Source organism: Lutra lutra, chromosome 11 (genome assembly GCF_902655055.1).
Source record: "Lutra lutra chromosome 11, mLutLut1.2, whole genome shotgun sequence".
Lineage (NCBI taxonomy): Eukaryota > Metazoa > Chordata > Mammalia > Carnivora > Mustelidae > Lutra > Lutra lutra.
The window spans coordinates 90,994,663-91,018,898 of NC_062288.1; the positions used below are offsets into that span (position 1 = coordinate 90,994,663).

General features: G+C 38.1%; 1 protein-coding gene across 6 annotated transcripts in view; it reads right to left on the bottom strand.

Moving 5' to 3' along the window:
- The window catches only part of CNOT4 (CCR4-NOT transcription complex subunit 4), a 139,142-nt gene extending 116,471 nt beyond the window's left edge, over positions 1–22,671 (bottom strand). For 2 of the 6 annotated variants that reach the window (XM_047694163.1, XM_047694162.1), the window contains exon 1: positions 22,433–22,667. The gene's annotated coding sequence lies outside the window, so the exon portion shown is untranslated. Of the gene's footprint in view, positions 1–22,432 lie in introns of all 6 variants that reach the window. The other 4 variants (XM_047694158.1, XM_047694159.1, XM_047694160.1 and 1 more) reach the window with 4 other exon arrangements.
- Positions 22,672–24,236: the final 1,565 nt, after the last annotated feature.

Consider the following 24,236-nt stretch of genomic DNA (forward strand, 5'->3'; position numbering starts at 1 on the left):
AAACTCAAAGTAAACAGAAAGGAAATAATAAAGGGCAGAGATCAAAATAATTGCAAACAAAAACAAGAGAGAAAAATTAATGAAACGAAAACTGGTTCTTTGGGGGGTAGGGGGAGAAAGAAACTGACAAAACTTCTAGCAAGTTTGATAAATATAAAAAGAGAAAAAACAAGAATCATAAATATTAGAATGAAATAGCAGATTACTACTGAGATCCAACAGCTATAATACGGTAATACTAAGAACTCAATGCCCATAAATTCAACAACTTAGAAAAAATAAACCAATTCTTCAGAAACTACACATTATTAAAACTCAAGCAAGATAAAACAGATAATCTGAAAAGATCTATGAATATTAAAGAAACCGAACTCATAGTTTAAAAGCCCAGGAAAAAGAAATCCTCTAAGTTGGCTTCACTGGAGAATTTTACCAAAAATTTAAGGAACTAATTCTAATTTTACACTATTTTTCCTTTAAAGAGGAAGAAATATTTCCCAACTTCATGAAGTTTTAAGAAGCCAGTATTTTATGAAGCCAGTATTACTCTGAGACCAAAATAAGACCTACTACCAAAAACCAAAGACTTCAAACCAATATTTCTCATGAACTCAGATGTTAAAAACCCCGCACAAGATATTAGCAAATAAAGTACAGCAATGTATAAAAAGATTATTGGGATTTATTGTAGGTATGCGAAGCTGGTTTAACATTTGAATATCAATGTAATCCACCATATCAAAAGGCTAAAGGAAAAAAAAAACATGTCATACCGACTGACAGAAAAAGCATTCCATCATAGTCATAATAAAAATTCTCAGTAAACTAGGAATAGAGGGGAACTTCCTCAACTTAGTAAAGAACATCTACAAAAAGCCCACAACTAATATCACATTTAAATGGTGCAAACCATATGCTTTCCCTCTAAGCTCAAGTAAGGCAAGGATGGCAATCTTACTCCATACAATTATGGATGCTCCAGCCAACCAATAAAGTAAGAAAAGGATACAAAAAGCAAATAGACTAAAACAAAGAAAAAAAAATCTATTCCTATTTGCAGATGAAAACATATTTTAACTAGAAAATCCCAAGGAATGTACAAAAAAATCCCCTACAACTAAGATTGAGTTCTACAAGATCAAAGGATACAAGATTAACCCATACAGATCAATCACATTTCTGTACACTAACAATAAACACGTGAAAATCTAAATTACAAATACAATGCCATTTGGAATCGTACCAAAAAAACCCTGAAATACTTAGGTATAAATCTAATAAAACTTGCAGGATCTATATGTTGAAAATTACAAAACGCTGGTGAAGGAAATAAAGGAAGACTTAAATAACTGGAGAGAGGGGTGTCTGGGTGGATCAGTCATTAAGTGTCTACCTTAGGCTCAGGTCATGATCCCAGGATCCTCAGATTGGGCCCCACATTGGGCTCCCTGCTCAGTGGAAAGCCTGCATCTCCCTCTCCCTCTCTGCTGCTCCCCCTGCTCGTGCGCATGCGCTCTCTCTCTCTCTCTCTCACTGTCTCTGTCAAATAAATAAATAAATAAATTTTAAAAAATAAATAAATAACTGGAGAGACTGACTACTGACTGGAAGTCACAACATAGTAAAGATTTCAATACTCCCCAAATTGATCTACCAGTGTAATGCAATTCCCATCAAAACCTCAGAAAGATTTTGAGAAATAGATGAGCTTATTCTAAAAATTACATGAAAAGGGGAAAGTCTTACAAGACCTAGAGCAATTCTGAAAAAAATAGTCAAGTGGAAGGAATCACTCTTCCTGATGTTAAAGCTTACTATATAGCTACAGTAATCAAAACAGTGTGGTATTCATGGAGAAAGACCTACAGATGGATGGAAGAGAACAGAAAACCCAAAAACAGATCCTTACAAATATGCCCAACTGATTTTTGACACATGTGCAAGGAATTCACTGGAATAAAGGTAGCCTTTCCAACAGATGGTACAGGAGCAACTGTACTTAAAAGAAAAAGGAGAAAAGAACCTCAACCTAACCTCATGTCTTATACAAAAATTAGTTCGAAATGCATCATACACTAAAATGTAAAATTACTAAAACTTTTACGGAAAACCTTAGAGACTTAGGATGAGGCAAAGAATTCTTAGACTTGACACAAAAAGCACAATACATAAAAGAAAGAACTGACATACTGTCCTCATCAAAATTAAAAACTTTTGCTCTGTGAGGGGCCCTATGAAGAGGATGAAAACACAAGATATTTGCAAACCACATTTTGGGCAAAGAATTTGTATCCAGAATATACAAAGAACTCTCAAACTCAACAGCAAAAAAAAATCCAGTCAGAAAATGGGCAAAAGACCGACATTTCACTGAAGATGACATATGAATGGCCAATAAGCAAATGAAAAAACATTCTACATCTTGTTAACCATCAGGGAATGCAAATTAAAACTATGAGATAACAGAATGAACTACAGACCAAGAAAAGGGATAATACCCAATCTCATTAGAATTTAGAAAAAAACCGAATCAGTCACATAATGCTTGTGGGAATGCAAAATCATAAAGCAATTCTAGAAAATAGTCTTGGAGATTCTTTTAAAACTAGTATGAACTTACCTAACAACCCAACGTTTGTGCTCCTGGGCATTTATCCCAGAGAAATGAAAACTTAAGTTCATGCTAATGTTAACAGCTCTATTAGCAATTGCCAAAAAACTGAAAACCAATACATCCATCAACAGATGCATGGTTAAACAAACTGCAGTGTATCCACACTGTGAAATACTACTCAGCAATTAAAAAGAACAGTTGATATGCACAACACAGATGGATTCAGAAATTTTTTTTAAGATTTTATTTATTTATTTGAGGGAGGGAAGGAGGGAGAGCACGTGCACATGCAAGTAGGGGGAAGGGCAGAGGGAGAACAGACACCCCCACTTAGGAGGGAGCCCGAAAGGGGACTCAATCCCAGGATTAGGGCACAAGGCAGACACTTAACGTCCTGAGACACCCAGGTGTCCCTCAAATTATTCTTATGGATCAATCTAAATCGAAGTCTGCATAGCCAAAAGAAATTGGGCCTATGCTCAAAGCTTAAAGGAAACAAAAAGGTAAAGAGGGTATTCTAAGACCCAGAAAACTGACAAGCAGCAAAATTTTTCAGCCTATCAAAGTTATCCTTCCAAAGTACATCTAAGAATGTGAACTTTAATGAGCTCACTTTCCTTCTTCCTTTCCACAATTCCTATTATCTATATTATCCCTGATCTTTTCTCGCCATACATCTTTTCCCCAACTGTCCTTGTTTATAAATTTTTTTTTTAAATCAATTCCAGTCTTCTTTTTTTTAAAAAAGATTCAAGGGGGCTGCCTGGCTGGCTCAGTAAGAAGAGCATGAGACTCTTGATCTAGGGGTCATGAGTTCAAGCCCCACATTGGGTGCAGAGATTACTAAAAATAGATAAACTTTTAAAAAAAAGGATTCAAGCTTGTTGGCCCAACTTTACTTCTTGCACCTTTTATATAATTTTCAATACCTAAGGAGGTACTGTGGACTCTCTGGATGAGAATAAAAATAATAGTTCTGTAAATTTTCAAATGTTTAACAGAGCCATTTTTGTTAATATGTTCATGGTAACAACATATTGTGGATTACAGTGAAATATATTTGGAAATCAGAAGTCAACATATCCATAACTACCCAATTATCAGCTGCTCACTTAAAAAACTACCCAGATCTGGGACGGCTGGGTGGCTCAGTTGGTTAAGCGGCTGCCTTCGGCTCAGGTCATGATCCCAGCGTCCTGGGATCGAGTCCCACATCGGGCTCCTTGCTTGGCGGGGAGCCTGCTTCTCCCTCTGCCTCTGCCTGCCACTCTGTCTGCCTGTGCTCACTCTCGCTTCTCTCTCTATGACAAATAAATAAATAAAATCTTAAAAAAAAAAAAAAAAAACTACCCAGATCTAAGCTATAAGCCTCTTGGACTTAAAGACAGTTCAAAGCTTAACCTCTGTAAAAAAGATTCACTGAACCTAAGATAAATCTTTTTTTTTTCAACAGATGTATAATATAAATAAAACCATGAACTTAAATCTTTATAAAGTATTATAACATGGGGGTGGGGGGAGAAGAGCAGTAATGCTGACTAGAGTCAGCAGGGGTTGGGGGTGTTTATTCATCTGCTGGGTTTTGTGTGTAAGCAGACGAAATCTTTTCTCTCATACTTAGAATTTCCAATCCTTTTTTTAAACCAGATACAAATTGCCTTTAAAGTTATACGTTAATAGTGGAAGGATTGTAACATGTACTATTAAATAGTCTAATATTAAGAAGAAGAGTAAATAGGGCACCTGGGTGGCTCAGTGGGTTAAACCCTCTGCCTTCAGCTCAGGTCATGATCCCAGGGTCCTGGGATCGACCCCCACATCTGGCTCTCTCCTCAGCAAGGAGCCTGTTTCCTCCTCTCTCTCTCTCTGGCTGCCTCTCTGCCTACTTGTGATCTCTATCTGTCAAATAAATAAAAAATCTTTAAAAAAAAAAAAAAGAGTAAATAAAAAGATAAACTCTGATACTTTTTAAGTTCCTCCTTCAAAATTCTTCCAGGCAATAGAGATAAAGAATAACTTAAGTTTATGTAGTGCTATGAGCAGGGTATGGCAAAAGTCAGAGGCTTAAAAGAAAACTTAGCTTGAGAACATTAATACTAAGAAGGGTAACAAAAGGAGTGCCTGGGTGGCTCAGCTGGTTAAGCATCTGCCCTAGGCTCAGGTCATGATCCTGGGGTCCTGGGATGGAGCCCGCTTCTTCCTGGGCCTGCAGCTGCCCCTGCTATTGTTTTCTCTCTCACTCCCTCTCTCTTCTCTGTCAAATCAAGAAATAAAATGTTTAAAAAAAAGAAGAAAAAGAAGAAGGATAACAATACAGGCAGTTGCCACCTCTGGGCCTGCCCTCTCTCCCACCTTCAGAAAGTACTTTCACGTTGACCACTATTAAACCCTTGCTAGCTTTAAAAAAAAAAAAAAAAAAGGCCAAAAAAAAAAAAAAAAGCAAAAACACAACAATATAAAAGTATTTAACTTCGGAAAAAATGCTTTTAAAATACATCATACCAAATTCATTTTTAGTTGAAAATAGAACAGATCATTAACTGAGTTAAAAACAACTCAAAGTATTAGAGAAAAGAAAAAGGTAAGTTTAGGGGCACCAGCTGGCTCAGTCAGAAGAACATGCAACTCTTGTTCTCAGGGTTGTGAGTCTGAGAGATTACTTAAAAATAAAATCTTACCGGGGCACCTGGGTGGCTCAGTGGGTTAAAGCCTCTACCTTCGGCTCAGGTCATGGTCCCAGGGTCCTGGGATCGAGCCCCACATCGGGCTCCCTGCTCGGCAGGGAGCCTGCTTCCTCCTCTCTCTCTCTCTCTGCCTGCCTCTCTGCCTACTTGTAATCTGTCTGTCAAACAAATAAATAAAAAAATTAAAAATAATAATAAAATAAAATCTTACCAAAAAAAAGTAATCAGTGTCTAAGAGAAATATAATGCAAACGACTACTATGATTTTAAATTTTCTACTAGCCACATTAAGAAAAAGTAACAAAAGGTAATTAATTTTATTTAACCCAATGCATCCAAAATACATGTAATCATCATTTTTTAAATTACTAATGAGATATTTTATAACCTTTTTTTTTTTAAGATTTTATTTTTATTTATTTGACAGAGAGATCACAAGCAGGCAGAGAGGCAGGCAGAAAGAGAGGAGGAAGCAGGCTCCCTGCTGAGCAGAGAGCCCGACGCGGGGCTCGATCCCAGGACTCTGAGATCATGACCTGAGCCTAAGGCAGCGGCTTAACCCACTGAGCCACCCAGGCGCCCCAATTTTATTTAACCCAATGCATCCAAAATACATGTAATCATCATTTTTTAAATTACTAATGAGATATTTTATAACCTTTTTGTACTAGGCATTCAAACTCCAGTATTTTACACTCAGCACACATCTCAATTCAGACTAGCCACATTTTTCTTTTTTTTTTTTTTAAAGATTTTATTTATGTATTTAATTCATTTACCTAGAGACAGCACAAGCAGGGGGAGGGGCAGAGGGAAAGGGAGAGAGAATCTTAAGCAGACTCCATCTGCAGCATGGAGCCCCACCTGGGGCTTGATCTCATGAGCCTGAGATCATGACTTGAGATGAAATCAAGAGTCACGGGATGCCTGGGTGGCTCAGTGGGTTAAAGCCTCTGCCTTCGGCTCAGGTCATGATCCCAGGGTCCTAGGATCGAGCCCCGCATCAGGCTCTCTGCTCAGCAGGGAGCCTGCTTCCCCCTCTCTCTCTCTGCCTGCCTCTCTGCCTACTTGTGATTTCTGTCTGTCAAATAAATAAATGATATATTTAAAAAAAAAAAAAGAAATCAAGAGTCACATGCTTAACCAGTTGACTGAGACACCCAGGTGCCCCAGACTAGTCAGATTTCAAGTGCTCAATAGCCACCGCAGCTCATGGGTACCATAAGGGACAACACAGGTCTAAGAAATGGTTTGAGAAAACAGGCATATATCTACTTTCAGACCAAGAGATTAAGTACAATAATCTGAAAGGATATGAAATCAATAGCAATATATACACAACATCGTAATTTTGATGATTGTTGATCCCAGTACAAGAAAACTTTCAGAAAGGGAATCAGAAGAAAACTGATTAGAGAACATGTGCCTTCACAGAAAAGAACGCAAAGAAATAAAAAAAGCAATTAAGTTCTTTCTTGCCCACCAATCTCTAAGCTTCTTTATATGTAGTACAGTATAACTCCTCCAGAAATTATCAGCCTTATGACAAGTTCATTCATTTTCCCCACAGTTGTACATGTCATTTCCCCCACAGTTGTACATGTCATTTCCTTTCCACCTATTTCTATCAATTCCCCTTTTACTATCATGTTCATTATCATTCTATTGGAAACTATTCACAGAAGTATAACCAACACATCTCCCAGACCTAAGAATGGGTTTCAGGATATGTAAAAAGAGAGTTTAGAGTATAAAACACTAATTCAAATAGAGCCAAAAGTTAAGAAATATAATACTTCCATCTGGGAGTAGGAAAAAACAAAAAGGGCAGGGGTAGAGAAGACATTATATTTGGCAGGGGATAAGGGAAAGCCAATGTTGCTAAAGGACATTAGCAGCAGTAACAGCAGACCTCTATTAAGAAAGGGTGGTCCACTCTTCCTTTCAAAGCAACTTTCTGAAATAGTAACCAATTCAGACCTTCTCTTTCCAATTTCTTCAGAAATATAGTCTTTCTGTGTGTAGGGCTGAAAAGATGATGGTTAGTGGGGCACCTGGGTGGCTCTGTTGGTTAAGCATCCGACTTATGCTCAGGTCGTGATCTTGAGGTCCTGGGACCAAGCCTGGCTCTGAGCACAGAGTCTACTTATCTCTCTCCCTCTCCCTCTGGCTCTCCCCCCAACTGGTGCAGGGGTACTCTCTCTCAAATAAGTAAATAAAATCTTTAAAAAAAAAAAAAAAAAGGACGGTTAGTGAGGAGAAATGAGGAAGACCACGAACCATCCTTGACAGCTCTTTGTCTACCTATAAAAATGGTTATAATCAAAGCCTACATTAAATATGCCATCTGAACCAATGAGATAAAATAAAACCAGCAGAACAATCTTTAATCTTATCAACTCAAATGAAATTTCTCAGATGTGGTGCAAGATCTCTTGCCATCTAACTGATGTTTTCAAAAGATCATTCTAACAGCTATATTATTAACAAACTATAGAGAAAAGGGTAGAAGTAGAGAAATCCCTTAGAAGCCTGCTGCAATTACCCAGCAAGAAATGATGGTAGCTGTGGAGATGGTGAAAACTAGTTGAATTTCGTACATGTTTCAAAGGTAGAACCAAAATTTCCTGATAGAATAAATGTGAAATAAATGGAATAAATGTGTGAGAACAAGAGAGTCAAGAATGAGGCCAAGATTTCTGGCCTGAGCAAGTGAAAGCTGCCAGCCTCTGAGATGAGGAAGGCTATGTGGATGAAGCAGTTAGGGGAGGGCAAATTTGGGAGGAAGGAGCATGAATTCTATTTTGGACATGTTGAGTTTGAGACAGTTAACAGCCATTCCAGTGAAGACATTAAGTAGGCAACTAGATATACAAATCTGGAGTTGAGGAGAGTAGTTGAGGCTGGAGAAATAAATTTGAGACCCATCAACATTTAGAAGATATTCAAAGCCTACCCCCAATCCGCCCCCAAAAAAAAGATATTCAAAGCCACAAAACTAGCAGAGATCACCAAGTGAGTGAAGGTAGAAAGTGAGCCTTGGGATATTCCACTATTTAGAAGTAGGCAAAGAGGAGGATCTACTAAGAAAGACTAAGGAAGAGCAGTCAGTAAGTTTTAAGGAAAACCAAGGGGATGTGGTATCCTAAAAGGTAAATGAAACAAGTATATCAAAAAGGAAGAAAAAAATAACTTGTCAAAGTTAGACTGATCACATAATACAAAGAAATGACTCCTAGATTTACCACTGTCATTGTTAGTACTAAAACAATCTTAGTACAGTGAGTGGTAGGAGCCAAAGCCTAACTAAAACAGGCTCCAGAGAACACATGAGAAAATAACCAGAACAAGTACATTTAGACAATGCTTTAGGGGATTCTGCTGCAATGGAAATAGAGAAAAGCTTGGGGCGCCTGGGTGGCTCAGTGGGTTAGGCGGCTGCCTTCGGCTCAGGTCATGATCTCAGGGTCCTGGGATCGAGTCCCGCATCGGGCTCTCTGCTCTGCGGGGAGCCTGCTTCCTCCTCTCTCTCTGCCTGCCTCTCTGCCTACTTGTGATCTCTGTCTGTCAGATAAATAAATAAATCTTTAAAAAAAAAAAAAAAAAAAGAAAGAAATAGAGAAGAGCAAAAGAAGATATTTTATGAGGATAAAAGTTATAAAATTACAGCATGTTTTGCACATTAATGGGAATGACCCAGAAAAGGAAAAATTAACGATCTGTAAAGAGGGAGGAGAATTACTTAGAGCAATGTTCAGAGTAAATGAAAGGGGATGGGATTGAATGCATTGATCCAAGGAACTGGATTAGACAGAAGCAAAGACAGTTCATCTATAGTAACAGAAGGAAGGCAAAGGTCTGTGAGTCAGACCATCAGGTACAGAGATGTGGTGGTAGAGTCTGTAAATGTTCTCTTGGTGGAAGAGAAAGTAGGTCCATCAACTGAGAGTGAGTATGAGGAAGAAGGCTGGAAGTCTGATAACAAAGGCAAGGGTATAACTAAGTCATCTGGGAGAGGGAAAAATGAATGGACTAAGGAAATAGATAATGACTGCCAGACAATATTAAGGGCCACCTGAGGTTTCTTACATGAATTTAAAGTTGAGAGTGCTCATCATGGTTGTGTTCTTCAGTCACTTGTAGCCACACAGGTACAGATGTGAAGTCCTCAAGAGAATCTGACTTAGCTAGAGTTGACGGTTTGCCAAGTAAGTATAAAGAAGTAAAAAAGGGGCAAAAGAGTAGAGAGCATACGAAAGGGAATGAATATAATAATCAATCACTAGGTAATAAATGTTTAATAGGTAAGAAGAAAGAAAAGCAAAGGGGCAAAGGACAGTCTGTAGACTGGAGATCCTAATGACATGGTTGTTGTGTTATGGTATTAGGTAAAATGAGCTGAAAAGATAAATGGCAGAAGGGGCTGCATGAATTGAAAATCATGGAAGGGTTCAAGTTATAGGTAATAAGAAGGTGTACGATACAACCACGAGTGAGTGACTGAAATGAGATGGTGAGCAAAATCTTTAGGGAAGAATTCAGAGAAGGCCGCAGTAGCATCAGAGATGGTACAAGCTGAAATTATGAAGAATTAAAAGAGTCAGAGTATCATCAAGAATAACAGTGAGCAAGGAGCTGTAATGGTCAAGAAAAGAGAAGATGTAACCCAGAGCACAGTAGATGACAGCAAACAAGGGTTTATGGACAACAGAACCTGTTAACAGACAAATTTCATAGAGGAAAGGTAAATGGAACGTATCCGTCCCATTTTTCAGACTCAGTGGAACAAGGCTCCCTCTTCAACTGCTACATGGAGGAAGTAAGAATGGGAAATACAGTTTTCAATCATAGTGCATGGGACTCCCCACTGACCTTTGATGATGGCATACAAGAAAAAAATGAAAAATTTAATAGCCAACATGTTAGAGGACTGCAGGGGAAGCAGTGTTTTCAGAAAAGTGGAGAGTAGAGGAAAATGTTCAGGAAAAAAACAAGGATAGAAGAAATTTTGCTGATGATGGAGAGGAATGAAAAGCCTAGAAATGTTCAGAATCCTGTGGGGATTAAAGTAGGAGACTAGTGATGACTGACATAAAAAGGGATAAAGGACATAATGAGATTAGTCCAGATACACTTCAGGCAAGTAATAGTGTCAAGGCTGTGAATGCCAGAGGGAGGAATGACATGTAAGAAGCTCCCTGTCAAAAGAAGACAACAGTCTTGGGAAGCATGCTTAGTCTCAGGGCAAATGGCTTCCCCTTCATCCCTAATAATGGCTTGCAAGAAAACTATGATGTACTTGTAAGGTTGTAGAATTTTAAAAAACTAATAAAGAGGTTAGAACATTACCTAGTATCTAATAAGCACTCAAAGGTAAGCTTTCATTACCTAATCAAATGTAAAATATAGTTATTGTAGCAAAAAAGAAATTCATCTTACATTTTCCTTCCCTCAGCTAAATGGATTTCTCAAATGACTGCCAGGAAAACCACTACCAAAATGGACTTATTTCAGAAAGGAGAGGAAATCTTTGAGGTCAACTTCTACATAGTGTTCACCAATCTCAGAAAACCCTCCTCATTGGCAGAGTAATTTATTAATTCGGCAAGCATATATTGAGCACCTACTACTAATATACCAACTACTATTCCCAGAACCTGGGATACATTAGGAAACAAACGCCCCTACCCTAACAGATGGAAATCAGCAACAAATAGTATATACAAAGAATAAGTGGATTACGTGATATGTATGAGGATAAATACTATACAAAAAATTTAAAAATGCAAATATTAAGGGAGAGGGGCCTGGGTTCTAACCGTAAAGAAATAGGGTAGGCCTTATTGAAAAGGAGATCATTTGAGCAAAGGTCTGAAGGAGTTGAGGAAGCTATGTGGATATTTGGAAAAGTGTTCTTCAGGCAGAGAGAATAGCCAGAGCAAAGGTTCTAAGGCCTTTCCATTTAGTTCTTGACATTACTTCGCAATAATTTCCTTACTTTTCTTTTTCAATGCGAACCTCCAATCCTACTCTCTACCTCAACAGTGGATGATAACAGCTAACTAACATTTATCAAACATTTACCAGATACCAAGCATTGTTCTAAGTGCTTTAAAAAGAGTCAATAACTTAATCCTTATCACAGATCTATGAAATACATGCTATCATGGCCTCCACGTGACAAGGGAGAGTTAGAGAGTTAGGAAGTGGCAGAGTCCTGAAGCAGGGTGTGGAGTAAGTCTTCTCTATTACGAAACAAGAACATTCAGCACAAACTGCCTCAAGTTTTCTCTTAATATACAGAATCCCTCATAGTACACATTCAAGAACTATGAAAACTGCTATTATAATTTGTCTTCCTGCCATTTTTACAGTTATTTTCTCAACTGAATGGTTTTTACCTAGACTCTGCACTTAAACCTTCCTCAAACTTCCCCCCAATCTGATTTACATTCCCATGCAAGTAAAATTGCTTTAAGATGGCTCTTGACCATCACACCACAAGCCAAAGGGCTTTCACTATTCCCAATGCCTTGAATGTCGAATCAGACTGCGTCACTACTTTCTTTTCCTCTTAAAATAGAAGTGATACTATATTGGATTTTCCTATTCCTCATCTTTGCGACTTCTCTCTACTGGAAAATCTCTTTGTTTTCTGAAACTTAAACTTTATTAAACTTTTCCATTTTCTTTCTTCTGTCTTCTTTCCACCTCTCCAATTATTCCTTTAATAACTCTTTTTTCACTTAGACTTCTTAAAGGCAGAGTTTCCAAAAGTTTGAGTCCTCTGTGTTTTCTCTCTCTGTTAACTCACAGTCTTCCTTAAGATTCATTCATCAGGTAAGTATTTATTGAGCTCTTACTATCTATGAGGCACTGTCTGAGCCATTTAAGGTAGATCCCTGAACAAAACAGACCAAAAAAAATTAAAAACCCTCTGTCCACATAAAATCAAATAATTCTATGCTACCAAGAAAACCCAAAACCACCTTCCCCTAAATACTATTTTAAACACATCACTCTCCCGACTTAAAAAAAAAAAAAAAAAAAACCTTACCATGATTGCAATTATTGCCCACTTAACAACCACATCTAAATTTCTGTCTCAGTTCAAAACACTCCATAGTCATTTTCTATCATACCTATCCAGTTTCATTTTCTAATACCCCCTGATTCAAAAGAACTCCAGACAAGCCAGTCTTTCGACTATCCCTTCAAACACCTTACTTGTGTTTCCAGCTTGTCAAATAATTACTGAAAACATGTCTAGTAACTAAACATTAAAAACTGTATTGAATTAAAAAATAAGTTTTCAAAAATGAGTGTTTTCTGATTTTTTCAAATGTATAATAATGTGTAATAATAGCAAACACTTATATACAGGGTTTACTACGTGCCAAATACTATTCCAAGCACTTTACCTATATTAACTCATTTACTCCACAGATACTCCTCACATCTCCATGCTACAAATGAGGAAGTTGAGGGCCACACAGGGTAAAGTAACTTGCCTTAGGTCTGACAAGTAATAAATGGTAGAACCAAGATTTACATTAAGGCAGTCTGGCTCCATACTACACTGCATACTCCCAATAGTAAACAATAAATAAAAATAGGGGAGAATTCGAAGGGCTTGCACAAAAAACGAGAAGCTATTAAAAACTATGTTCAACTATGAAAAATCATTTAAGTTAGTCCTTTGTTCCAAATACAGAAAAAATTATACCCTTTAATATCATGCTAAGTTTTAAAAATTGTGAATTTAGTTGTACATAAAATAAAAAAAACCACAATCTGTAAACACAAGCACATCATGTATTATTCAGAGTTCACCAAAGCTGCACAAAATATTAGCTAGGCATGACAAAAGAATACACAGTGACACGTGACTAACAAATGTTCTTTTGTTAGCATGACTTTATTCAAAGTATTTTACTGTCATACTTGCTTTCATCAGGATCAAAACAGATTTGAATACAAAGCAGGGAAGGTAGCTAAGAGATTCCTAGCTTTACTTTTTGGAAGAAAAATTCAAATCTAGGATGTGTCCAGTATGACAGGAAATATTTTAGTAGAAGTAAGAAATCTCAAAAAAGTACCACCAAGCATCAACTTACATAGGTGATCTTCAATCTATCATTAACTCCATGGTATGGACCTTTTTAAAGGTTCCTAAGGACTCATTTGGCAAATTCATGAAGCTATTTTATAACTGAATACATAAAATTAAAAATAAAAGGCAGAGGATTTTCCACAAAATAGTCTTAGTACACCACTAACATATAAGCAGATGAGGAGTATCATACCAATGTTATTCTTCTCTTTCCTTCTAGCAGAGTTTCCCCTTTCCATCTAGCAGAGAAAAGACACAATTTGTCACGTTTTGAGCTGTAGAGGTTAAAATGCACAAAGCTGGACAAGGACACTAGTTTGATTTGGAAAAGGCTAAAGTCTATAGCCTCCCCAATTCGTACTAACAGTCTAACTTAGAAAAAAAGATGCTGAAGCACTTTGGGGGCACAGTTGGTTAAGTGTCCCAACTCTTGGTTTCAGCTCAGGTCATAATCTCAAGGTCACAATGTTTTTTTAAGCCCCATGTCAGGCTCTGTGCTGGCTGTGGAGCCTGCTTGGGATTCTCTCTCTCCCTTTGCCCCTTACCACCATACTCATTCATATTTCTCTAAAGTAAATAAACCTTAAAACAAACAAACAAACAAAAAAACAAAAAACCTGAAGTATGTAACCAAAGACAGCAAAGGAGCTGAACAATGCTTCAGTCAAAAATGCAGAGTCGCCATTGCTAGAATCTGAAGTCTTCTCACTTTATTTTCTGCCTCCCCTCCCCTTTCCTGAGTTTACAACACACCTATCCTGCTGGCCACCCAAGGCAACCCCAAAGCCACTCACACAAAGTCAACTCTTTCCCAAGAACTGCATGAATGAAAAAAAGCAAACTATTAATAATTTGAGATTTATTTAAGTTATTAAAATTGAGAGAGATTTTTTGGAGTAGAGAACCATTTTCTCCCCACTACCACCCACTGTGACCTTTATAAATGACTCCACACTCCAAGGGACTAAATTAAAATTTCTTGGGAAAAGAATGGATTGGCAACTACCACTGAAGATATTCTCAAATACTAAGGCTCTCCCGTACTGTGTACTTGATACTTACTTTCCTCCCACATACACTGGTGGCAATTAAGATATACAATCCTTCTCAAGATTGTCCTGCATGAAGGGATCTCAACTCAATCTTAAATCCAAAATTAACATATTAAAGCCCCTGTTAAACTCCCAAGAAAGCAACAGCTTTCCATTCTATTGACCATATTAGAAAGCACAACAGATCGGCTAAATAAAGAAGTAAAAAATGTCAAAAATAGCTCTGTCATGCTACCAGGAGTAAGGAGATCATAGGATGGAGGGAATGTTAGAGAAAAACATACATGTCCCAATAATGTACTATGTTGCATCATCATCTGTATCCTTATCAATATTTCCTAAGTACCTAAAGGGTTCATGGCATTATGGTAGTTATACCTTTTAAAATAACAGGACCAAAAAAGATTGGTGAATAAAGATAAATTGAATTTTGAAGTTGTTGCAAGCACCCTCAGCTTGAGCTGTTTTCAGACTCTGTGAGAATCCTTAAGATCTACAATCATATATACTGTCGAGAAGGACTACATGTGATACTGAAGGAAGCAATAAGAGAATAAATGGCAACAGAGAACAGAACATGGCAATACAGAACAGATTTAGAAAGCTGGTCTAATGAAGAGTCAACAAAACAAGAAAAGAACTTCCGGGGTCTCATAACTCAAGAAAAATTCCAAATAAGAATATGGCTGTTTAACCAAATCTATTTTTATTAATACCTTTGCAAAGCAGAGTATGACAAATTAAATCAAGGAACACGTTTCCATTTAATATTGTCCCAACATTCTTCTCTAGCCTGCTGACCTAAACTTAACCATCCTTAAGGGAGCCTTGAACTGACAATAGTTAGTGCCCTACTTCATCAAAATTTTCTGCCATTTCTTCAGCTCTCATCAGGTCATTATTAAACTTTACAGATATTTAATAATATATACTGGTTATAAGCTGTTCAGATAAGTTTCCTAATACTCCTTCTGAACTCATTCACACATAAGAAACAGATGAGGCATAAATTTCTCTTTTTTTTTTAAGATTTTTTTTTTTAATTTTTATGTATTTATTTGACAGACAGAGATCACAAGTATACAGGGAGGCAAGCAGAGAGAGAGAAGGAAGCAGGATCTCAGCAGTGCAGAGAGCCAAATGCGGGGCTCGATCCCAGGACCCTGGGATCGTGACCTGAGCCGAAGGCAGAGGCTTCAACCCACTGAGCCACCCAGGCGCCCCTAAATTTCTCTTTTACAAGTGAGATATGTTCCATCTCTTATTATCATGTGATTTTTTTTCTTTCTTTCTTTTTTTGAGAGAGAGCGCCCTCAAGCACAGGGGGAGGGTGCAGAGGTTGGAAAGAATCTCAAACAGACTCTGCACTGAGTCTGGAGCCCAACATGGGGCTCAATCCCTGGACCCTGAGATCATGACCTGAGCTAAGATTGGATGCTTAACCTACCAAGCGACCCAGGCGCCCCATTACAGTCATGTAATTAAGCCTGTCTTTTATTTTCCAAACTCTCATTCCCCAATGAAAGAATATCTAAAATTATTTTAAAACACTGGTAGCTTTTTTCTACAGGAATTTTGTAAGGTTGTTATATATCGAGTATCATGCATCACTTCCCTTCCAAAAGCTAGGCCTGGATAATAAATTGAAGTTGACTATCAAAGATAAATTGACCACATTTCTTCAGTTTCTGATTCTCTGAAACCTTAGTGTTATTTCTGAATGTAAAGACTGAAGAGAAGATGAAATCAATTAGCTGAAATCAATCTAGAATCCTCTAGAACTTCAACACTAACTTCTCTCTATGGCTCCTTACCTCAGTGGCCTAGTCATTAAATTTTCAAATTCAACTTAACTGTCAACCCCAAAATATGATGCACCTTACTGAAAAGCAATTTTTCTTTAAAAAAAAAAAAAAAAAAAGCACCTTTAATATGTTATCTCCTGCCTCCTGACCAACTCTAATGGTTCCTCACAATTTCACTGATCAAATTCAACCTGCCACTGAATCTATCTTTCATAACCCAGCTCTATCCTAGTATACTAACTTATCTGACACGATTCCCAAAAATTAAGACTTCATTCCACGTTCCACTGAGGCCAGACTACTTACTTCCCTCTCACATCATGCTGGTCACAGCCAGTGTTTGCTCATGTATGGAACATTCTCCTTCTGGAGAAGCTCTCCCTATGCAGATGGTATGTATTTTTTATTCAAGTCCCACTTTCTCTAAGAAGCCTCACTCCTAGAACTTCGGTCTGAAGATATCCCTACACTGACATACTGGACCCAGACTATGTATACCGCACGTTATTTGGATACCACTTTGGATAGTGCTAGTTAAATTATTATGAACCTTTACCCAACAAGATAATAAACTCTTAAAAGCCTGGGTCATAGCACAGAAAATGGATCTATAAGTACTCAAAGACTATTTGACAAGCAGATTAAATATTCTTGATAAAATACCAAGATATTTTATTTTATTATGTCAAAAGAGTTCCAATACAAATGCAATAATGGGATGACTAGGATTTGCTTCAAAATAATCTAGGTCAAAGAGCAGAAGGATGAGAGGTAAAGTAAGTAGGGGTGTAGGTGAAACCAGACTGGTTATGAGGTGATAATCTTTGAAGCTGAGTGACAACTACAAAGAAGTTGATGTCTACCTTTATACTTATTTAAAATTTTTCACAATATGCTTATTATTTTTAAAGTACCAATAATGTCTTTACTTCATTTTAAATGACAAAATCAAGATACATTATAACATTTTCTTTACTCAACAAATACCTAAGTCCCAATTCAAACTAAGAAAAAAATTTCTGGAAAGATCTAACTGGTCTGGGTGGCTCAGTCATGACCTGCCTTCGGCTCAGGTCATGATCCCAGGGTCCTGGGATCCAACCCCACATCGGGCTCCCTGTTCTGCGAGAAGCCTGTTCTCCCTCTCCCGGTTCCCCTGCTTGTGTTCCCTCTCTCACTCTATCTCTCTGTCAAAAAAATGAATAAAACCATTAAAAAAATTTTTTTTCTTCTAAAAAGATCTAATTGAACAGGGATCTTGCAGCATCCTAATTCTAAGAATTAATAAAATTAGTTTAAGGAAAATAATGTTATCAAAATGGGAGCGTCTCTATCAAAAGAATAATCTTACTACCAAAAGTGATACTGTTTATACTTCAAATTTTCATTCTGTTACAACATTCATAAAAAGGTCCATCCAAACCTCAGGAAAAAACATCAAGAAAAAATCATAAGCATACAAAAGGTAGGGGGGAAAAAGTTGCTACAGTGTTCAATAACACAAATCAGCCAGTATTATTTCAGGAAATTCACAATCTGAAGATACCTACTGCCCTCAACAGGGAATGAATTAGTAGGTTCTTAAATAATCAGAAAAATTAGCACTTCCTCTTTATTCCAAAGACTGAAAAACATGCTTAAGAAATTTCAGATATTTGGCTTAATGACAATGTATCTGTTTGTTGCTGCTAAAGAATGCTCCACGCCTGATATTTCAGTCTATAGCTACTTTTCAAATTTCAATCAGTATATTCCCTACAATATCATTCATTAACTTCTTCCAAAAGCAGAAATGCAACACCAGCTACCTTTAAATGTTGGCATCTTATTCTAACTACACTGCTCATTTTGCCTTGACTTATTGTTTTTCCAGACTGGTTTTAGGAATAAAACAATATGATTATTTTGGTTTTCCCGCCCTACACTGTCTCTAAACACTCAAGAGGTAATTAGCTGCCATAATCAAGAAAACTATTTGTTTTTGAAATGGTATCTCACAGACACATATACAAATAGCAAGGTTTATCTTCATAGCAATATATCATCTCATCACCCAATGCAATTAAAAGTTTAAAACAGGACAACACTTGTATAAACAGAGTTTAGTAAGAATGAAACCTTCCTCACAAATATAGTTAAGAGAAAAACTCATCCTCAAACTTCCTTGTACTTATACTATCTTGAAAATTAACTTTTTCTAGCAAGTTAAAGTAATTATCATTTTTTTGGTAGCATCTAAGTTCTCCCTTCTCACGGGGGAAAAAAAAACCTGCTAAAACGCTAATCCAAAGGCCAAAATTGTGTTGAAATTTTCTCTTCCATAAACTAATTTCTGACTAAAAAGTAAAAAAATAATACCATGAAAAAGAAATGTGACAAAATCCACTGAATTATATTACTATGCTTTAAAAAGTTAACATTTACCACACAATCTTTTCTAATAAAGACCACATAATAACAAGATTAAAAGCAATTTGGAAAAAAGTTCTTTCAGAAAACCACTAAATATGATTAAAAAGTCCCACTTATCTTCTTTCCTTGCAGCACTACATGATTAAGTAAATTATGCCATCTTTATAATTTGTCTAATCTCAACTTCCAAGAAAAAAAATATTTATAACTATCTTTAGAATACCACGGCTACTGACATATTGACACATTTGATATATAAGGATGGGCATTTGCAGATTTTTCCTAGTATCTCTGAAGTACATAAAATTTTTTAAATCTCAGAATGTATTAAGTTTTATCCAATACATGCTATTCCAGTGGGATAAAAACCATTTACAAGTTCCACTTAGATTAAGAAATCCTTTGAGAAAATTATGTGGTACATTCTAGTTATACTATTTCTAGAACATGAAAAATCTCTATAACCTATTTCCCTACTGTTTTTCTTTGGAACCAAATGGGCTAAATGTATCTTCCTTCACAAAAAGTCGAGACAGTATTACACTTAATGTCATAAAGCGAAATTTTCATCAGGGGCTGAAGTTTTCACAAATTAAAACTTTCTATTTCACTCGAATGGTCTATAAAAATAATAACATGAGCTGAAATAGATTCAACTGAGTAGTATTTGCAGGTACAAGACACACGTGCACACACACAATAAAATGAAGAGCATAGTTTCACCTTAAAACCAGGAGTAGGGAAGGAAAGGGAAGCCTACTAAAATCATACTGCTTACACTGAGAAAATGTTTTCTTCACTCTCTTAAGCCATTTAAAATCATTTTTAAAATAAAATTCCCCTAATGAAAGAAGTTAATCCTTAAGCAACACTCTCCTTTACAAAGCAATGAGTTGAAAGTTACTGCTAGTAAAGTTGACAGTACAAAATTTAATCTTTTCCTGCATTCTGTCATTTGATTATAATTGTCTCATCCTAATAAAATTAAAGACTTGCCTATGTAATTTTATGGAAACTAATTTTATATAATAAGTTAAAGTAATTCATGCTCAAAAACCTTGCAACAGAATTCATGTATTCATCTAAAGAATTCAACCACTGAACCTAACAGAAAGTATTCCAAACTATCAAAAAAAGAAAGAAACAAAATCCACAGAAGTACGAAGTTGCAATGTTCCTGAAGCTACATCTAAAAACTTAAACCATACAAAAATATTCTGAAATTACAGCTTTCGATTTCCTATCAAAACATCAAAAAATTTTAAATACCTCCTTCAAATGTACTAAAGATCCCAAATGAATTCATTTTGACTTCCAAGTGCAGAAACTAAGAATCTGATGACTGCAGGAGGAAAGTATGGTGTGAAGAAAATCACTTGAGAATATATTTAGCTAGCTAAAGTATCTTTACAAAACAAAAGATGTATTAAAATCATTTACACTCTTCTGCCAGACAAACAGTCCTCTCCTAGAACACACTGCTTACAAATCAGCCAAGTATGACTGCTAAGGATTTCTTAAACCTGTGTGTTGGTATTATTTACAGGTACAAAGTGGAAAGCTTCTCCAATAGTGATGAAAAAAGAAAATGATATATACTGTCACTTAGAGTTGAAGATCAATTATTTTAAACACGTTCCTACTAATAAACTAAATATAAGTAATTTTTTAAAGAAAAACCTCAAGTTACAACACAGGGCAAGGCTTGCTACATAAATTGCTTACAATTCTGAATAGGGATTTATTTACTTTCCCCAAATTGGGATGTAAGTGGCTAAAAGAAGAAGGAAGTTTTATAAACAGCTTTTCTAACCTTGGTTTATATTTGATAAAGCAGACCATTTATCACAATCAAGTAAACAGAATGTGAAATGAGGATTCCTCAAGTATTGTAAGTAAAATTTATAAAAATCTCAATACAGCAATGTGCAAAAGTGATTAAAAGGGTAATTGCATGTATTTGTATTTACATTTGAGGTTTTACTTTTGCAAATAAGAATTATACTGATGCATGAGATTGCTACTGTGACTTTCAACATTTTTACATATAACGGTGTCTTATTTATGTTTAAACTTAAAATGTTGAAATGTATGTATCTGATCTACATAATCCTGTTTGCTTTTCTGATAATTCTTTATTTCACAGTGGTGTGATTACAGGCTTATTATACCATTAGGGCATTTCAATATTGCTTTCATCAAAAAATGGACATCATCAGCCACCCTTTGCTCCTAGTTTTCTGCTTTTTAATGTAGATAATAATGACAGTAAGTGCCAACAAATGCATATAAGAGCACAGCTTTGTCATTTCTTTTCCCAGCCCCCTTCTTTTCTGTGGAAAAAAAATGGGGATTTACTTTTGGGGGAAAAAAATTCATTTTTCTTTTGCATACACACCTAATGAGTTTTCGAGATAAACAATTTACTCAGATACCTACCATTCTAGAAATGTTAAAAGAGAACTTCCCAAATCCAAAAATACTAAGTCTGATATTGGCTGGAAAGGAAATTTCCACCCAAACCATAAATTATTTCATCAATTAAGCCAACCCTCAATAATCAATTTTCAATACGGAAAAGATCTGAAACCCACATATAACCAGCAGATAATCAAAACCTCTTTATTTTCTTGTGGAGTTCACAGATTAATTTGGCTGTATGCCAGATTTATCTTATTTTGAAATGCCTAGGCTAATATTTGTTGGTATAATCAGAGTTCACATTAAGTGTCCCGGGGAAAGGTAATTCAGTGGAATGCTTAGTAGCAGGGAGAAGCGGGTCAAATATAGAAGGGAAGGAAAACACACACACACACACAACCCACGTCCCAACAGAGCGGATAATCCACAAATAGATCAACTGAAAGCCGAAAGAAAACGTTCCTCTCCCGTGTAGCCCGAATAAATGATCTTCACTCGTGACGTTTAACAGTATCCTACCTCACTCAATTCACTTCCCAACTTGACTTTTCAGGGGCCACCACGGGGCATCCCTTTTTTTTTCTGGAAGTGTATGTTGAAAGAATCTGTATGGAAAAGAGGGAATGAACGGAATATTCCCAAGAAAGCTGTGAAACAGGTGGGTAAGAACGAGCAGCAGCATGAGCTAGGTACTTAAGGGGCAGCTTTAAAATGACAGATGTGGTAAAAGGAACGGCTGCAAATCGGAAGCGCTAGTGTGGCAGATAGAGTAGGGGCTGATTGCAAGCACAAGAGGGGGGCAAAGGCTAACTCCGGAGTGGTAGCAGTGGAGCAAAAAACAAACAGCAGGACGAGTGGGCAATGAGTAGTGGGACTGATGAGCAGCAGCAACTCGGGTCAGAGTGGAAGTGATGGCTTTGGTCCTGGGAGACGGGGGCTGCTGGGACAAGGACGTCAGGGAGGGGAGAGAGAGCTCGGAAAACAAGGGAGTACTGAGACCCAAGATTTCTGCCCCTACAGAATCGTAGGGGAGAGAGCTGGAGACGAGAATCCGCTTCGGCTCCCCAATTGAGGAAATTTTCGAAGGAGTCGGTGCTCGCCGCCGCGCCGCCTTCTGCCCCGCTCCCTTTTCCTGGTGGTAACTGCTGTGGCGTAGAGGGGAGAGGGAGGAAGAGGAGAAGGAGGAGGAAGACCAAGAAGGAGGAGGGTGAAGATGAGGCGGGGGGTGGGGAGAAAGGGGGGTGCGGCCTGCACAGTCCCAGCGAAGCCTCCGCTCTCTCGTAGCCGGTCAGCCCCGGGTTTCCCCTAAGCCCAGCCCCGCATAGACTCACCCGCCTGCCTTGCCTCGCTTTTCCCTTAGCCGACTCCACGCGCTGCCGCGTCCTCACAAGAGACCACTGAACGAGTGTCGGGGAAAAAACTCTTCAGAACCGGGCCTGATTGCTTCAGCGAGTCCGACCTTTACGGCTGAGAGACAGACTCTCAGCTTTCGGTGGGTTCCACAGCCAGACGGGCCACCATCTTACATTAGGGTAAGACTCCTCCGGCCTCCGGTGCGCAGGCGCACGCCGATCCGGCTGGGAGGGGCGGGGGAGGGGCGGGAGGAGAGGCGGGCGGTCGCTCCCGCAGCACCCTGGGAGTTATAGTCCGCGGAGGATAACCGCCCAGCTGCAAGCCGGGAGTTGAAGTTCTTGCTCGGAGGGCAGACCGGGTCGCCCGCCTCACGTGGCAGCTAGATTACTGCCTTTCTTCGTGTTTTGCTTCGTTCTATGGCCGCGTGTGAAGCTCCGCTGTCATTTCGTCGGCGGTCTCCGTTGGCTGCTCCGTTTCCTCGGTGTTTGCACGGGAATGGGTTCCCAGAACTCGGGCGAGCTTAACCAATTTGGGGGAGCTGGGAATGGCTCCTCTGTGCTCCGCCCACCATAGGTAGCAAAAGGGGCGGGGTAGAGGCAGGTTGCGGGTAGGAGGAGCGCGGGATTTGATCTAGGGTGAGAATCTGATTCTGAATTGGCGTCTGGGACAAGTAAGCCTTAAGTCGTTTCTCGTGCTTGCACATTTCGGAGCCACCACCCTGGAGCCCCTCCTCATCGTTAATCTCCAGTGAAGAAGTATCCCGCATTATCCTGTACAGAGGCACAAGAGAACGAAAGACCCGTGCACTTACAAAAACCGGTTTCTGACGGTACAAATTTGAGATTACGTGGACTTCGCTGCAAATTAGTTCGGTGTTGTACCTGTACAGCTCTATGCATGCAGTTCACAAACCACCACACATCAGTACATCCTAAAGAATGTAAGAAGGTACTCGCAATCTGTACGAGCGCCGAGGCATCCTCAATCACAAAAATCAAGTTCCTGGTGACTCCCGCTTGTCTCCTAGAACTCTGGTGAAAGGGGCGCTCGAAGCACTCAGTTTTGATTATTGCGTGTATTCTGCACCCATTCATACAGTAAATATTCACTGAGCTCCTCCTGTGTGCCTGGCATGTTCTATACACGGGAAGAGGATGGTGAGTAAAACACAAAATTCCCTGTTTGTATTCTAAGAATGCCTATATCTATTCTACCTGTCTTAGGGTGAAGGAAAAGGGTTAGGAGGCAATCAATGTTTAAAATATATGATTAAAATGCGTAGTATATCATAACAGATGAAAGTTTAAAACAGAGAATGGGAATAAGAGGAGAAGTTGCAATTTTAAAATCTGTGAACCTAATCTCATAGTGAGAAGCCTTTGTTTCATTTTTTTGTTGTTGTTGTTGTTGTTGTTTTTAATACATTGGTTCTTTGTGTTTCAGTTTCTTCACTATCAAGCCTAGAGGCAACACTTACTTGGTGAAAATTTAAAACGTATGATAAACTCACAGTATAAATTTGAAATTTTAGAATCATGAAATTATTATCTAGCAGGGAAACGTGAGATATCATTTGGACTCACCTTTATGTAACCCTCTAAAAGCACTCAGTGTAGGGACGCCTGGATGACTCAGTTGGTTAAGTGTCTGACTTCCAGGGGAGCCTGGGTGGCTCAGTCTTTAAGCGTCTGCCTCTGGCTCAGGTCATGATCCCAGGGTCCTGGGATCCAGAACCACATTGGACTCTCTGCCCTGCAGAATCCTGCTTCTCCCTCTCCCACG